Below are 14,716 nucleotides of genomic sequence, written 5' to 3'. Positions count from 1 at the left end.
TTTGGACTTTTAGACACTCCCCATAAAAGGTAGTTTTCCAAAAAGTTGGCCTTTTAGAACTTGTAATATTCATAGCAGGAATCGAGAGCCAAACAATGCTTTCATTATGGGTCTCATTTGTTACTATAAATAACGTTGAACCTGAATTGCTAATTTGTCTTTCTGGAACCAGAGCCCTTTTAACACCAGGGCACCACCTAGTGGTTGGCTGAACTTATCACTCAAACAATTCAGCTCGGCTGCAGAACTATTTCTTAAAAGAAACAACTGAACGGATAGATTACTGCTCAGGCACGGCATTTTGTTTAAATCTGGGAAGTGGCACGATTCATTGCAGTCGGTGCCCGCATGCAGCAAGACCTGGACAACATCCAGGCTTGGGCTGATAAGTGGCAAGTAACATTCGTACCAGACAAGTGCCAGGCAATGACCATCTCCAACAAGAGAGAGTTTAACCACCTCTCCTTGGTAAAAAAAGGGTACGGTAGCATTGTGGTTATGTTACTGGGCTAGTAATCCAGAGACCAGGACTAATAATCCAGAGTCATGAGTTCAAATCCCGTCAAGGCAGCTGGGGAATTTAAATTCAATTAATTAAATAAAATCTGGAATTAACAATACTAGTATCAGTAATGGTGACCATGAAACTACCGGATTGTTGTAAAAACCCATCTGGTTCACTAATGCCCATTGGGGAAGGAAACCTGCCGTCCTTACCCGGTCTGGCCTTTATGTAACTCCTGACCCACAGCAATGTGGTAGATTCTGAAATGGCCTAGCAAGCCACTCACTTAAAAAAAGTCACAATAAGAATAAATACTGGACAGACGACTAGGCACCGGACACGACAAAGGCAAACCAAGCCCAGTCAACCCTGCAAAGTCCTCCTCACTAACATCTGGGGACTTGTGCCAAAATTGGGAGAGCTGTCCCACAGACTAGTCAAGCAACAGCCTGAGGTAGCCATACACACAGAATCATAGGTTTTAGCCAACGTCCCAGACTCTTCCATCACCATCCCTGGGTATGTCCTGTCCCACCAGCAGGACAGACCAACCAGAGGTGGCGGTACAGTGATATACAGTCAGGAGGTAGTGGCCCAGGGAGTCCTCAACATTGACTCTGGACCCCATGAAATCTCATGGCATCAGGTCAAACATGGGCAAGGAAACCTCCTGCTGATTACCACCATACCGCCCTCCCTCAGTTGATGAATCAGCCCTCCTCCATGTTGAACACCATTGGAGGAAGCACTGAGGGTAGCAAGGGCACAGAATGTACTCTGGATGGGGGACTTCAATGTCCATCACCAAGAGTGGCTCAGTAGCACCACTACTGACTGAGCTGGCCGAGTCCTGAAGGACATACCTGTCAGACTGGGCCTGCGGCAGGTGCTGAGGGAAAAACCTACTTGAACTCGTCCTCACCAATCTATCTGTCTGTGACAGTATTGGTAGGAGTGACCACCGCACAGTCCTCGTGGAGACCAAGTCCTGTCTTCACACTGAGGACATCATCCAACTTTTTGGGTGGCACTACCACCGTGCTAAATGGGATAGATTCAGAACGGATCTAGCAGCTCAAAACTGGGCATCCATGAGGTGCTGTGGGCCATCAGCAGCAGCAGAATTGTATTCCAGCACAATCTGTAACCCCCGGCATATTCCTCACTCTACCATTACCAACAAGCCAGGAGATCAACCCTGATTCAATGAAGAGTGTCCACATCCATCAAGATAATCACAGCAATGGGGTCTACTCTTCAATCTGCAGTGTGTTGAAAAGGTGGAATTTAGGTTGGTGGTTTTCGATTTAACCACTGAATCAGTTGATTTACCAGTATGTTACCACTATCACTTGCACTAACCCTCTCCTCCAAGAATTCCAATGAGAATCAATGCAAGTGATGGAGATAACATTGTACACACCTTCTCAATATGTACACAACTTTCACACTCCTCTCTTGAAGTCACAGTTTATTAAAACAGCCTCACTGTGCTGTCAAGCCAACAAACCTGTACCTTACGTACAACCTTCCTTCATTTTCTCTTCACTATTGCTGCCCTCACAGTGTGGGTGCTGCTGTCTGTGCTAAAGCAGTGTGGCAACATTTAACAGTTATGGTGATGGCTTCCTGTACTTATGCAAGCCTTTTAATGCTATTGCGTAATACTCTTTTCACACACAAGAGACTTTCCTGGGAGCTATCCCAATGCCTCAATCAGCCTTAGTGAGTAAATGCACCAGCCATGTAGACAAGGGACGTCCCAGGTCTATGCTGTGTTAACTGCCCTCAGGTAGAGCAGCAGTTGGTCTGCTACAATTGAGCTCAAGATGCCTAGGATGAATTCCAATTATCTATTTGTCCTGTTGATTCAACAGTATGCCTTTAAAAAGGTATTCCCTTTGTTGTTGAAAAATCTTTCCTGTTAGTTTACTTAACTCTTCCCTCTTTACAATTACCTACCTGGCTTTTGGTCCTCAGTATTACTGAATCCCAGATCACGTTGAACTTGATCATTCTGTGATTGCCAACGCACAAAGATGCCACGACTTTTATTCCCTGTTTGTTTTCTGCATTATTGACAATTACAAGTCAAGATGTGCACTGCCTCTTGTGGCCAACAAGACACTGTGGGGGTAATTTTAACCTAACTGGCTGGGTGGGAATCCCATGGGATCGGGTGGGACACTGGTTTTATATTCCATTTGGAGAGTAAAATTGGGTGGGGTGTAAAACTAGCGTTGCACCCAAACCTGTCAGTTTCCTGTCCGGCAGGTTAGGTTAAAATTGCCCCCCTTAAGTCATGAAGCGATCAAGGATTTCATTTACTAACCTGGGGGTTGAATTTCTGTGGGAGCTCTCTTAAATCGTCTGCTATAATTTCGAAGAAAGATCCGCACAAACCCTGGCGAAACGGCATTTCCGCGGATCTTCTGAAGTTACAGTGCAACGGAAAGTGATATTGTCAGTCTCTAAATCACTTGGGGGGGCATCCCCAATTCATTTCCCATTAATTAACCTTTCTGTTTTGCATGCCCTTCTTATTTCTTCATAGACCAACTATTTTGCTTCTTATTCTGCCTTGGCAACCTGTAACATAATTCTCATGACCCCTTTTGATGTTAAACATGTCCAACCAAAGTAATTTGTTCTGTAGATTTTTGCTTACACAGGATCAACTTCTTTAACTTCTCAGATATCAGTGAACGTAGGGCTACACCCCCTCGGGTCTGGTCTACTTTATTTTCTGTAAACTCGATGTCCCTACTACAACAACAGCCTCAAGCTCGGGCATCTTAATTCTAATGTTTCTGATATACACCGTATGGTAAATTTGCCTTATCTTTTAGCCCTTGCTGTTAGCTGGATCCAAGATTACTCCAGGTTACTGCATTCATGCATGATGGCTGTTGTCTAACATCCACTTGACTAACATCTACTCTTTCATCATTCTTGGTTGGGGCCCAATTTACTCCCTGCCGTCTCTCCATCCTGTCCAGTTTAAATAATTCTCAATAGACACAGACACAGTAGGTAAATGCCAGATGAGAAGTGAGAGTCACTGCCCTAGATATCAAGGCAGCATTTGATTGAGTATCGCACCAAGAACCCGAGTGAAAACTGAAGTCAGTGTTGGGGAAAGGGAAATCCCTCCAGTGGTGGATGTAACAGATTCGGACGTGACAACAATTGGCAATCAATGCCTCATTTATTAATAATCAAATCAAACATGTAAAGGTATCAAATATTTAGGCAACAAAAATCCAAACAATATTACCCCATCTGATCTAAGGGCCGAGGAGGTAATTAAGTTGTAGACGTGGTCATTTCAAGTTTTCCGACAGTGAGGTAGTCTTCTGATAGTTAGGTGTTCTTCTGATAGCGGTCTCGTCTTTAGACAACTAAGTGTTCTCTGGACAGTTGGGTGGTCTTCGCTGATTCCTCTGTCCTGAGCTCAAAAGACGTTGGGTTTTTATGTCCCCCCTGGCAGGAAACTCACACCATATATGAATATCACACATAAAACCCTTATAGATTAATGAAGTTGTTTTTCAAAGAATTCAAGATGGTCAGCTTGTTTTAACATTACTCTTTTAACCACAAGGCCCTTTGCAAGGTTGTTTTGCAAGGTGGCCAGTTAGTTTGACCTCACCCGTCAAGCTAGTTCATCATGGTCATGGTCTTATCGCTATCTTTGGATTATTGTTCCGTTTTTTGGGTCATTGTTCCTCTTTTATCACGTAGCTCCTTTGCCTCACAATGAGGATGACGAGGGTTAGTCATTAGTCAAAGGATAACAGTTTACAATTACGCAAATTAAGCCGCACATTCAGCAAAATATGCAGCACAGCCTGCAGAGCATGATGGTTAGTAGAGTTAAGAAAACAATGCCAATTTTGCCCTATTTCCAATATTCTTATAGATTCACCAGCTTGAAAGTGAGAGAACACTAAGTCTTTCGATCTCTCATCTATCCTTCAATAAGCCTGTCAGTTCTAAATGGCCCTTCCTCCATCTAGTGTTCCTGATAGCACGTTTAAGTACGCTTAATGCTTTTGTGGCTAAAATATAGAACCGCTCGTAAGCTTTCTATCTGGAGGGTGATGTTCACTTGCATTTTTGTATCGCTGTGGTCCATAACAGGCACCAATATCTTAGAATCATAGAGTCATAGAAAGGTTACAGCACAGAAGGAGGCCATTCGGCCCATTGAGTCCACGCTGGCTCTATGCACGAGCAATCCAGCTAGTCCCACTACCCCCCCTATCCCCATAGCCCTGCACAGCTTTTCGTTTCAAGTACTTATCCAGTTCCCTTTTGAAGGCCACGATTGAATCTGCCTCCACCACCCCCTTGGGCACTGCATTCCAGATCCTAACCACTCGCTGCATAAAAAAGTCTTTCCTCTTGTCACCTTTGGTTCTTTTGCCAATCATTTTAAATCTTGACCTTTCTGCCAATGGAACAGTTTCTCTCTATCTACTCTGTCTGGACCCTTCATGATTTTGAATACCTCCATCAAATTTCCTCTCAACCTTCTCTGTTCCAAGGAGAACAATCCCAGCTTCTCCAGTCTATCCACGTAATTTAAGTCCCTCATCCCTGGGATCATTCTAGTAAATCTCCTTTGCACCCTCTCTAAGGCCTTCACATCCTTCCTAAAGTGCGGTGCCCAGAAGTGGACAGAATACTCCAGTTGTGGCCGAATCAGTGTTTTATAAAGGTTCATCATGACTTCCTTGCTTTTGTACTCTTATTCCTCTATTTATAAAGCCCAGAACCCCGTATGCATTTTTAACCGTTATTGTCAACCTGCCCTGCCACCTTCAATGATTTGTGCACATATACCCCCAGATCTCTCTGTTCCTCTGTCCCTTTTAGAATTGTGCCCTCTAGTTTATATTGCCTCTCCTCATTTTTCCTACCGAAATGCATCACCTCGCATTTTTCCGCGTTAAACTTCATCTGCCACGTGTCCGCCCATGCCACCAGTATGTCGATATCCTCTTGAAGTTTATCCCTATCCTCCTCACTGTTTACCACCCTTCCAAGTTTTGTGTCATCTGCAAATTTTGAAATTGTGCCCTGTACACCCAAGTCCAAATCATTAATATATATCAAGAAAAGCAGTGGTCCCAGCACCGACCCCTGGGGAACACCACTGCACACCTCCCTCCAGTCCGAAAAACAACCACTCACCACTACTCTCTGTTTCCTGTCATTTAGGCAATTCTGTATCCACGTTGCAATTTCCCCCTTTATTCCATGGGCCGCAATCTTAATAGCAAGCCTACTATGTGGCACTTTATCAAACGCTTTTTGAAAATCCATATACATCACATCAACAGCATTGCCCTCATCTACCTTCTCTTTACATTATCAAAAAACTCTATCAAGTTGGTTAAACACGATTTGCCTTTAACAAATCCATGCTGGCTTTCCCTAATCAATCCACACTTGTCCAAGTGACTGTTAATTCTGTCCCGGATTATCGTTTCTAAAAGTTTCCCCACCAACGAGGTTAAACTGACTGGCCTGGGTTTCTGGGTTTATCCTTACACCTTTTTTGAACAAAGGTTTAACATTTGCAATTCTCCAGTCCTCTGACACCACTCCCGTATCTAAGCAAGATTGGAAGATTATGGCCAGTACCTCCGCAATTTCCCCCCTTACTTCCCTCAGCAACCTAGGATGTATCCCATCCGGACCAGGTGACTTACCTATTTTAAGTACAGCTAGCCTTTCTAGTACCTCTTCTTTCTCAACTTTTAGCCCATCCAGTATCTTAACTATATTTTCCTTTACTGAGACTCTGGCAGCATCTTCTTCCTTGGTAAAGACAGATGCAAAGTATTCATTTAATACCTCAGCCATGCCCACTGCCTCCATGAGTAGATCTCCTTTATGGTCCCTAATCGGCCCCAGCCCTCCTCTTACTACCCGTTTACTGTTAACATGTCTGTAGAAGACTTTTGGATTCCCTTTTATGTTGTCCGCTAGTCTATTCTCATACTCTCCCTTTGCCCCTCTTATTTCCTTTTGCACTTCCCCTCTGAACTTTCGATATTCTCTCTGATTGGCACTTGTGTTATCAACCTGACACCTGTCATTTGCCGCTTTTTTCTGCTTCATCTTACTCTCTATCTCCTTTGTTATCTTTGTTGGCTTTAGTTGCCCTACCTTTCTCCCTCGTTGGAATGTACCTCCTCTGTACCCGAATCATCTCCTCTTTAAAGGCCGCCCACTGTTCAATTATAGTTTTGCCTGCCAATCTATGATTCCAATTTACCCAGACCAGATCTGTTCTCATCCCACTGAAATTGGCCCTCCTCCAATTAAGTATTTTTACTTTAGAGTGGTCAGAGTCCTTTTCCATTGCAATTCTAAACCTTATGATACTATGATCGCTGCTCCCTAAATGCTCTGCCACTGACACTTGCTCCACTTGGCCCATCTCATTCCCTAGAACCAAGTCCAGCAATGCCTCCTTCCTCGTTGGGCTGGAAATGTATTGGTTGAGAAAGTTATTCTGAACACACTTCAAAAATTCCTCCCCTTCTTTGCCCCTTATTATTATTGTTATCCCAGTCTATATTAGGATAGTTGAAATCCCCTGTTATCACTACTCTATCGCTTTTGCACCTCGCTGTAAATTTGCTCCTCTATATCCTTCCCACTAGCTGGTGGCCTATAGAATACACCCAGTAGTGTAATGGCACCTCTATTGTTCCTTAACTCTAACCATATAGATTCTGTCCTTTACCCCTCCAGGACGCCCTCTCTCTCCGGTACTGCAATATTCTCCTTAATCAATATTGCTTTTCCCCTCCTTTCTTCCCTTCCCTATCTTTCCTAAACACCTTGCATCCAGGAATATTTAGTACCCAATCCTGCCCTTTTTTGAGCCAGGTCTCCGTTATTGCCACAACATCGTATTCCCATGTGACTACTTGCGCCAATGGCTCACCAACCTTGTTTACCACGCTTCATGTGTTCACACACATGCACCACAAACCAGTCCTAGACTTTTTTGTACTCTCTCTTGGTCTGACCCCACCTAATAATTTACTATTTCTTACTCTAGGGCTATCCTTCTCTCCTGATCCTTTGTGCCCCTTGTTTCCCCTCTCCAATGCTACATCCTGGTGCCCACCCCCCAGTGCCAGAGAACCTCCCTGCGAGGACATTGGTCTCAGCTCTGTTGAGGAGCAACCCATCCGGCCTGTACAGGTCCCACCTCCCTCACGCCCCAATTTAGTAATTCTGGTTGGTTTAAAGCAAGATGTTAACCACCAAACCGGACATAATGGGGTAAATTTTAACCTCAAGAACAGGTGGGTTGGGGACGGGAGGGAAGATAAAAATTATAAAAAAGTAAAACCCGACCCCAACTCACCTCCAACCCGCCCACTTCTGGTTTTAACTGAAGCGGGTCAAGTGGCAGGCAACCAATCTTCTCTCAGGAGGCGGGTCTGTCAGTAAAATCTTTTAAGGAGGCTGCGGGCCTCCATTTTAACAGCATTTTTATTTTTAACTCCTGGGGGCCGGGATTCCCTGGCCTCCTGCTTCACGTCACGTAAATGTGGATGAGAAGGCCCGGGATCAACAGGTAAGTGCCTTTATTGCACTGCTAGTGGGCCAGGAGGAGCAGGAGTGTTTCCTCCAGGCCCAACAAGCTCACCTGTTGCAACCCCACACGCGGGGGTAAATTTTAACATCATAACACACCAATTCAAGTCTTCGCACCTTACACCAATCCATATTCCCATCTGATTTCCAGATTTTCATTGTTTGTCCAATATATAATTTGGGATCCAATTGTTTTCTGTAGAATTTAACCCCCTTTTGAATCTGAACATTGTAAAAACCCGCCATACATAATTGCCTTTACGATCAGTTGTTTCTTCGGGGGTTAAATTGGATTAGGCCAATAATCGGGCGTGGGTAGCGCGATCTGCAACTAACCCATGCCCGGTGCTTCCTCCGCAGGCAGGACGAGACATTCGCCTGGCCTCAGTACTTACCTGAACGTTGCAATTCAGTGTTTCCGCAAGGATTCAAGGATATTCGCACTTTTCACCAGCAGGGGGACCCCAATCTCTTAAAGGGAGTTTGCCTCTCTGACAAGTAGCCAGCATCTCTTAAAGGTAGCCGGTACCTGTTATTTGCTAAAAATAAGTCTGCTGTCTGCACGGGATCTGACCGGAGTTCAGACATCGCACACGTAAAACACAGATGCAGGTCTCGTCCCGATGTTTGCACACTGATGAGTTATGTTAAATCATTGAATAAATGTTGCGCACTACTAAATCCCACATCTTCCAATCTGCATGCCTGACCTCATCAATCTGCCGATCTGAGTTCACACCAGGCCTGTGAGAGTGCATGCACCAAGGTTCTCTGCTGATGCACTAGAGGCTTTGGTGCAAGAGGTGGACAGAAGGAGGGACATCGTATATCCACAGGACGGGGCGGGGGGGGAGGGGGTGGAGGCAAAAGGCCCTCCAGACATATGCCCAAAAGGCAGTGGGAGGCAGCGTGGGACAAAGTCAATGCTAGGCACATAGCACCACCAACATGGATGCAGTGCAGGAAGAAGTTCAATGCTTTGACACGAGTGGTCAAGGTGAGTGAGGTCAACTGTCAAGTGGCGTCTCCTACCAACTGCACCATACACTACACCCCCATCCCCCACATACCAATAAACTCTTTCCATCAGTACTCAACTCTGCCAATCAGATGCCTCCTCTCACCCTTACACATTAACACTGTTGCAAGCCGCCCACCCATAGCTCACAGGCCACACACACTGGTAGCTATTCAACCATGACAGGCACATCACCCAGACATACGTCCCGCTTTCTTGTAGAAGGTGGCACATAACAGGAGGCAGCAAGTGGCAGTGGCATTTAGCCCCTCGATTCAATGAGATCATGGCTGATCTGTGACCTAACTCCATAAACCCACCTTAGCCCCATATCCCTTAATACCCTTGGTTCACAGAAATCTATAAAGCTCAGGTTTAAAATTCACAAGTGAGCTAGCATCAACTGCCATTTGCAGAAGAGCGTTCCCATCTTCTCCCACCCTTAGCGAAGCATTTCCTAACTTCACTCCTGCACGCCCTGGCTCTAAATGTTATTCTATGTCCCCTTGTTCTAGTATTCAATTATAGGAGACCTCCAAAAACAGTTATGAATGCATCAGCGGTCAGAAGCAATAATCCAGCAACTAACCTGTAAATCCTGCATGGTCCCTTTAAATAGCGCTGGTTGGGGGGGTCCTCCAGGCACTCTAAAACATGTTCAGATGGTCGTGGTTAAGACAGTGCGTTGAGTGGAGTGTTACGTCCCAAAATGGTGTCTATCACTTTAAATCAGCATTGCACACTGATTGTATACATTTACTTTACAGGCTGCCGGCATTCACTAATTGCGCATGTGCTAAAACCTTTACCAAGGTGGCGTCCGGCGCACATCACACTAGAAGTGAGCGTGCAGATCCAAGACACCATCTTGGATGTTCTGGAGGCTGCGTAGCGCTGAAACAATGGCCGCTGGATGGCCCAATTTAGCACCCTTTGCCTTTGTTATTCTGAATGATTGCCAATAACCCTCACCTGTCTCTCTGCCAGTCGTTTTATTAAAACCAGGGACCCCCTTGTTCAGGTATAACATCCCCCATCTGCCTATTCATTCCTTTAAGTAATCCTTCCATTTCCTTGTGAATTGTTTTATCATGTTCCCATTGCCTCTACGTGAGTTCACCTAAATCTCTTCCTGATTGTGCTTAGGAATACTGTGTACCATTTCTCTTCATGTGATAAAAAAATCTACATATATTCAATTACATAAATCAGAAGACAAAAGATACAGAAGGAAAAATTTAACAGAGCAGAAATAATCTCTAATTGCAAATTATAACAAGCTTCTTGTGTTTGTGTCACCACAAGTTCATTCACACGTCTTTTCCTGCACCTCCCATTTTAAAGTTTTAATTACATTAGTCTCAATTTTAGATCACATTTACACCGTCTGCACTCAGGCATCTGTGCAGGGAAATATCCATATCGGCCAAGGTGTCAGTTCCCTGGCTTGACACAACAATCCAAATTGGGCACCTTCTACGATGTAGTTTTCCTGTCACACACCGTTAATTTAGGCAAGTTTACCCTTTGCTTATGCACTTCTCCCTCTAAATATCCCACAGAATATGGTTCTGTCAACTCGGTTATTATTCAGATCATAACATCCATGATAGGTAAGGATAGGGTAAAAATCAAGGTTTATTCTCATCCCTAGCTTGGCCCATTGGGTGAATAGGAGCGTGCCCCAGATTGCAGATTGTTGATACAGGTGGAACTTTAACCCTTTCCTTCAGAATACCAACGGACGGTCGTAGTCCCTTAACATATCCCGCAATTCACCTCACATCAAAAACCTCCGTGTTTGATCAGTAAACAAAAGCATATATGCTCTGTATGCTGTACAAATGGTTGCCCATCCTATTCCCTTTGCTCACTTGTTTCCCTTGTATATCATTTCATTTATTTTATCCTGGATCTGAGTGAAAAGATTGGCAATGTTATGCATGTTATAGACGGTATATCGTTCTTCCTGTGCTAGCTCATTGATTGCGTTTAGGATTGGTGCATAGATCAATTTGGCCTGCGCCTGTTCGTAATAACGCGCATGCTTCTTTATTGTCTCAACATCTACACGATTCCAAATTGACATTCCTGTTCCGAATATCCCCATTATCACACCTACCTATCCCACAGCGTCCGACTGTAATTGTCTCCTGAAGATATCCTCCTCTGGTCTATGTTATCTATCACTTTCCAACTCTCGTTCTCATTTTATCTGCACATCTCTTGTGGGCACTTACCACAGTACCGTAAATTGGACATTATTCACTTATGGCACATTTTGCAGTTTCTAAGTCCCTGTCATATTATAGTTCCCAATAATAAATGTGATTAATATCAGTTTGTCCATTTCGCTTCATCTGCGGAGAAAGCACAAAGAATTATTTCTTTTGCCTCCAGTTTCTTTGGAGACTTGGAGTAGAACACCCTATACAATCTTGACCTGATGTCTCAACTGTGTGTTGTCTTGAACACTCTGTACTTTGCTAACGACTAACTTCCCCCGTTGGACGGCTGTTTACCCACATGGTCAAAGTCGACCCATATATGGAACTAACTCTGTGTAAGGCAACATGATTTCAAAACTTCTATGCAGTACTGACTGAAAAGAAGGCAGAGCCAGCTTCATCATCAGCTCCATTGTCAGGCAGATTTCAACTAAATTTAAAGAAACTTTGCCGAATTGAAAAGAAAACAATCGATTTCAATCTCAAATCTCACAGACATAAAATAGGACATAGTCCTGTAACTGTATAATAATTCTCCAAACTCTTTTGACTTCTTCTTGTACATTTAACGGTGGTACTATGCTTAGAAAACACAATGATTGAAATGCTTATATTAGATGACCAGGATTACAATGGGTGAACGATGCTTCAGTTTTACGAAAATAGAGGAAATGGAGCCAGCTGCCGCCTGCATGCTGCAGAGTGCAACACACTTAAAGAGACACTACACTAAACACTAAAGAAAAATCCAGCAGCTTGTAACAGTAGGAGAGACTGATTCTTCCCTTTTCCCCCTGTTTTAAATCATTTATCCTTTATCTCTCATCTGAATTTTCCATCTCTGATGTTTCCTACTTAACTCAATATTGTAACGATTTAAAATCTCATGTGGGAAAGACCATTTATCAGGCTTGTATCGACTCTCCTGTTTAAAAGATTTCTCCTTCTCCTCCTTTGCTGGAAGGGTGGGGTATAGTGGATGGAAAGGGAACCAGCCGGGAGCTCGGTTCACTTTCTAGAACCTCTAAGACTGCCTCTCTCCTTTCTGGTCTTTTACTCTGTAACACGCTTTCGGTTTGCTTAAATGATTCTTTGACTACTGCGACTTCCATTTTGCGGTCCCCATCTAAGCCTTCACAATCTACTTTATTCTCATCATCGGCTCATCATTGTGTTGTCTGGGGAGTGATAGTTCTCTGCCTCTTCTGCCAACCCTTCCCCGTCTACCTCATCTCCATCACCACCCGCTTGGGTCATTGTATGTATACTATCTCTCTTAACTCTCAACTGTTCTTGGAACGGTTGTATCTGTTTCAGTTGTTGGTTAGTCAGGAGCATTATTAATTTATCTAATTTTTGTTCCATCCCTCCTGGTTTTTGGAGACTCATAGTCCGATTTCCCTCATTGCTTGTCTGCCAGGGGGACACTACGTTACTCCGCCAGTCTAAGTTGTAATGACCCATTCTTTGACATCAGAAACACCTGTCGTTACGACCTTCTGTTCCTTCCATGACTCCTCGTGTTACAGCAGCCATCACAGCCCCTTGTTGACTCAGTTTGCTCTGTAGCTCCTGAATCATTAACTTACACCGTGTGTGGTCCACCGAATTCATGGGTGGACACATAGGGCATGATTTGAACCCCGAAGAACAGGTGGGTTAGAGGCGGGGGTGGGGGGGGGGGGCAGTAAAAATTTTAAAAGTTGGGAGCGGGATCAAGTCGTTGCTCCAAAGCGCTGAAAAATGAGTTTCACCCAGATCCACCTGGGTGCGTGCGCATTTCAGAATCCTGGACTTCCCGCCGGCAATTAAAACCGACAGGATGACATTTAAAGGGGGAATTAAGATCGTTGCAGTTCTTAAATTATTAAATTTGTGGGGATTGAGGCAGACAAACGGTTTTAACTCTGTCTGAACGTGTCTCCCGTGGCCTCTGAAAAACGCCATGGAAACGGAGGCGAGTTGCAGCCGGCAGCCGTTTGGAGATTTAAACCAGTGATTGACAAATGGGAATAAAAGGTGAGTTTTTGCAGTAGGGCAAGTGGTTCTCTCAGACAAACCTTTGACTGGGAGTTCTTAGTGTTCAAACTCAGATTTCTTTGTTCACACTCAGAATTCTTCTGTTCAGATATATTTACCTGCATTTTGGATCCCCTCAAACCAACACCATCAGGATGGGGGGCACAATGGATGTACTCAGCAGTACATCTGAGGGGGAGGCACATCAGCATCCATAGCAGGAAGGGCGTGCAATTCTGGAAGTTGCAGCTCCACAAGACATAGGTGCGCCACAGGGATCTGCAAAAGAGCAGAGAGGGGAATTACGGAGGTCAGTGGGTTTCCACTCTCTGGCTGGCTTCCCATGGGTACAGGGTATAATTGATTGCACACACTTAGCAATCCAAGGACCTGCACATGAACCAGGAATGTTCATCAACCGAAAGGGATATCACTCCATCAATGTGCAACTGCTTTGTGACCACTGGAGGAGGTTTCTGCAGGTGTGTGCCAAATTCCTGGGCAGCTGCCATGATTCCTTCATTCTGTGTGAATCCAACATCCCGGCCCTCTTCCATGCACAAGGCAGACTTAAGGGATGGTTCCTTGGAGACAAGGGATACCCCCTGCGGACGTGGCTCGTGACATCTGTGAGGAACCCCACCAGCAAGGCACAGAAGCGGTACAATGACAGTCACATTGACGATCCGGATTCTTTCCCCTCAGTCTGGTTCAGTAATAACTGAAGTCGAATACATTTTAAAGTTCACAACTTTAATAGCAGGGTTCTTAGTCTGCAGCATTGATTTGGACTCCTGATAGAGTCCCTCTATGCTGGCAGAGCAAGAACAAGAAACATACAGAAATCCACACGTTTTTATACAAATCAATAGGGTTGGAACATACTTAACGAGGGTCAACACCAATCATAAGCCGGGCATAGGTTGCCATGCGAGGTTACATTATTTCTGGCCAATCATAAATCGTCCATGTGCTGATCATGCTGCTGTTAGACATCAAAGGGGATACTTCCTCACCTTCCAACTTGGAATGTTCTTCCCTGTTCCTTCTGTTCCTTATCTCCCAACCTGGAATGTCTTTCAACTTTGGCTAAGCTCGTTACCTATATTGATCTGCCATAAACATGGAGACATTCAGACCAGTCCTTGAATCACATCAAAGACTCTACATTGCTAAGACCATGCAAACCTGCTGACTACGCAAACATATGGCCCAGCAGGAGGCCAGGCCACCTGTACCAATCTCAGTTACTAACTAATTAACCCTTTCTAACCATTTTGCATTCTGCTTCTTTGCCACGTAGACATTTTAATATTT

The sequence above is a fragment of the Heptranchias perlo genome, chromosome 15 (assembly GCF_035084215.1).
Source record: "Heptranchias perlo isolate sHepPer1 chromosome 15, sHepPer1.hap1, whole genome shotgun sequence".
NCBI classification, from domain to species: Eukaryota; Metazoa; Chordata; class Chondrichthyes; order Hexanchiformes; family Hexanchidae; genus Heptranchias; species Heptranchias perlo.
This window is presented reverse-complemented; position numbering follows the sequence as displayed.